At 32.4% G+C, this 4,101-nt stretch overlaps 1 protein-coding gene across 2 annotated transcripts in view; it reads right to left on the bottom strand.

Moving 5' to 3' along the window:
* LOC117182260 (mannosyl-oligosaccharide 1,2-alpha-mannosidase IA-like) overlaps positions 1-4,101 on the bottom strand; it is a 519,756-nt gene that overhangs the window by 289,589 nt on the left and 226,066 nt on the right. The window lies entirely within an intron of this gene.

Raw genomic sequence — 4,101 nt, 5'->3', positions numbered from 1 at the left:
GAAAGAGACGGCACTCCTCGCTCGACTCGTTCTCTCTCTCTCTCTAAACAGGAGCGTCGGTGGATCAAAGAGACTGTTGGTCTAGACTTTATATGTCTATGTCGGTCCGGCACTCGAAACAAATTCGCAACATCGAAAACTTTTGCGTCTCGAGTGGCGGTCCGATATGTCAACAGTACGTAGCCAGCCCGCACCGCAGCAGCGCGACAGATCGCGCATGATTGGTTGGTACTCTCGTGCGTACATAGCCGGCATTGTGCGGACATCTTCAAGCCGGGCGCTGGTCGGAGAATCCGGCCAGGATCCGGCTAAAAACGTCACGGTAAACTGGTCGAATCCCGACTTAAATACCGGCCGGGTAATCCAGCCACAAAGCGGTTTAAAATATTGCCTGAGGCGAGAAATTGGTAACTTATTTTGTCTTTTAAGGCTCATCGTAAAGAATACGGTGAACTTTAAACGTAAAAACAAGTTTACCAATTCTGGCAAGGAAATTAGAGTAGAATTTCAATCACTCATAATAGAACCTCGTAGCAATTGTTTCAGGTTGGGAACCACGTGGTGATTTGAGGTTAGGAAGGTACACAGAAAAGAATGTAGTTACAAGAGTATAATTTAATTAAAAATACTAGTTATCCGCGAACTCAGTCGGGTTTTCAGACTGATTACTGAAACAAGTTTTATTTTAATGATGGATCTCGATTTTATTTGCAAAGTTTGAGGAAATGACTCGACGTGAGTGTAATGTGCATCCTCGCTCGAAGTGCGAAACTAAAAATCAGCAAAAGTCTACGCAGTCACCAGGCGCAGAAGATGATATACATGGCGGTAAATTTGAAAGTGTCCAGACTAAAGATAGTCTGAAAATAGTGAATATTGTAACATTTCTGCTGATGCACATACCAAATTGATAACAGTTTTATTCAATAAGTTAAAACATTTCAAAAAATGTAATGTTCTTTTTTGAAGAATTTGAAACAGATTATTTCCGTTTCACTGCTCTAATAAATCTTTAAATTATACTTTATAATAATAATTCATCTATCATCCATTATTACGTCTTTGATAATATCGCAACTCTTAAAAAATCAGTAATTTTGACAAAAAAATGATCGCGGCCAGTACCCGGTCGGCTCCCAACTTGGTGATTCGAGAAAAATGTAGCCCCACCGGATCCTGTCCATGAAACACAGCCAGGAGTAGCCCGGCCGGGATCCGACCAGAAACCTTGTTGTAGTAGGGCAAACCGAGGAAGTTTCTACACGGGATATAATATAAAAATTTTGTTTTTAGAACAACGACAGAAGGTGCTATCGCCCACGAACAATAATATTATAATCCTTTTCTTCAAAACATCCTGCGCCGTACATATGCATACATGGATTTTCTTGGAATGTAAAATTTGGATGCATATTATTTAATAAATAAGGTCCGCAGCTCTTCTCAGTGGCTGTATTCATCAGATCTCAGTAGGAGCGGTGGGCTGACTCCGCTCTGTCCACTACGACTACTACTGTTCACAATTTCAACTACAAGTTTTTTATAACACACTCAGAGAGAAAGCGAACTAAAAAAAAAACGTGCGCAAAAGCGAAGTGAAAACATGCGAGAGCAAAAACGACCTAAGAATTAGCGAGAGGTAAAATAACACAAGAATGAAGAGAGAAGATTCCCCCCACTTTGCACTTTGCAAAAAAAAAAAAAAATTTGTTTGATGAAAAAAATAAATTTTTAACCTATAATGATACACTTAAATTTATTAATTCCAAAAATTAATTTTCAAAAAAATATTAGAATTTTCAAAAAGACAAAATGAATTATTTTGAACCTAAACAGATTTTTTTTGAAATACGAAAAATAATTTAATAAAAAAACATAATCATTTAAGTGAAAACGTCTATTTTTAATCAAAAAATGTAACACAATAGTTCAATCTTTAACGAAAAAATGTATAAATTTTCAACTAGAAAAGATCCATTTTAAATAAAAAATTATTCAGTTAACATTTAAGTATTAAAAATTTTTTTTTACCAAAAAGAATCGAATTTTCAATAAAGTTTTAAAAACTTCATTTTCTACAGAAACAACGAATTTTCAACTGAAAAATATAATTTTTAACAAAAAATTTAACAGTTAAATTTTAAATTCGAGAATTTAATTTTGAACAAAAAGAAAACAATCGAATGTACTACAGAATAATTAGAATTTTAAACAGAGAACTGAATGCACAAACAACAAGAATAATATTCTACCAATGAGATGGATTTTTGACCATATATATACTTGAATTTGAATTAAAAAAGATAATTTTTTAACAAAAAAATGGAATTAATACATGTTCAGCAAAAAAATTTATAAAAAAGCAAAACAATTAATTTTCAACCGTAGAGAAGAATTTTCAAACAAACCATTTTTTACCAAAAAGCCGAAATTTCAACTAAAACAAAATTCTATTTCAACCAAAAAACAATGATTGTTTAATCAAGGAAAGTAATTTTCAAACAATCGTTTTCTAAAAAAAGACGAAATTTCAACCAAATTAATTTGCAAAAAACGAATTATCAATAAAATAGGTGAATTTTCAACCATGAATGCCATCGTTATATTTTCAATAAAAAAACTAATTAAAAAATTACGAATTTACCAACAAATTTGAACCAGATAGTTGAATGTGTGAACTAAAAAAGAGTTTTCAACCACGAATGGAATAGCTTAATTTTCAGCTAAAGAAAATATTTTTTAACAAAAAAATTTAGCCGAAAGCAAATCTATCAAAATGAAGTAGGGTATTTGCACTCAATGTTACGGGCACATGTGACGTCGGCGGACAGGTCAACTCTTGACCAAAGTTGGGCCGACCGCAGTTTCACGATCTTTTCGTATCAATCAACCAGAGTTTATCTGACGTTCTGCCCATACTCGGGCCAATTTTTGACCGACCATCGGGTGCATCAAGGTGACTTATGTGGATCCGACTGCTGTATCCAGGGTCGGACCGACCGCATTATTGTGATCGTAACGACCAATCTGCCACAATTTATCCGATTGTCGTACCATAGTTGGGCCAGAATTGGGCTAACGGTCGGCTTTTCGCTCGCCGCCAACGTCGCACAGTGGTCTGGAATAGGAAGTTACTGTTCATAATCGCCCACAGGTTGTATTTCTTAACCGATTTTAAAGTTTTTTTAGAAATGTTCAGCAATTAATTTTTAAGAGAATTGTGGTTTGCTTTTTTTAAATTTTTTTCGCAGAGCAACGATATATAAACAAATATAGTGACAAAATTGACCATTTTAGCTTTGTGAATTTTTATCTCAAGAAAAAATACAGATAGAAACTCACTATCACCCGGAATTATTGCACATGCATTCAAAGAGCATAATTAATTTTAATAATATTTAACTTACTTATTATAAACAATTTTTATAAACAATTTCTTATTAGTGTTTTTTATAATAGAAAAAATCGTTTATTTCACGCTAGTTGCTAATATTTTTCATAAAAGTCATAATTTGTAACAAAAAAATTGGCATGAGTTAAGAACTATTGTTTTTATAAACATTTCTATAAACAAATTCTTTATAAACGAGTTTTTCTCATAGCTTAATTGATTTTTCTAAAAAAAAAAGTGATTCACAATTGTCTTTAAAGCCATTTATATACTTTAAGCTTTATCAAACATAAACAATATAGATTGTTTATAACAATTTAGTTAAACAAGTCTCCTAATCGTCCGTTTCCTCATAGAAAAAAATGTTTTGTTCTTCAATAATTATTAAAGCGACATTTATTGCGGGGACTAACCAACGAAATTAAATAAAGAATAATTTATATATAATAATATATATAATTTATAAACATCATGAAAAGTAAAAAAAAATCTGCCGGCTGTGTGGGCATATTCTTAAAATAACTTTTGTCTTTTAATTTTTTTTTCATCGCGTGTGTGGCGTTTCACAAAATTAAATTTTTTATGTTTTTGATGCTATTTTTTTACGATTAAAACCAAAAACAGACCTATCAAAAATTATTCATGACAAATAAATAATTTTTACATTCTCATCAGAGAAGGTATTAGAATTGTGTAAAATCTGACCCCCC

This window comes from Belonocnema kinseyi, chromosome 10 (genome assembly GCF_010883055.1).
Source record: "Belonocnema kinseyi isolate 2016_QV_RU_SX_M_011 chromosome 10, B_treatae_v1, whole genome shotgun sequence".
NCBI lineage: Eukaryota > Metazoa > Arthropoda > Insecta > Hymenoptera > Cynipidae > Belonocnema > Belonocnema kinseyi.
This window is presented reverse-complemented; position numbering and strand designations above follow the sequence as displayed.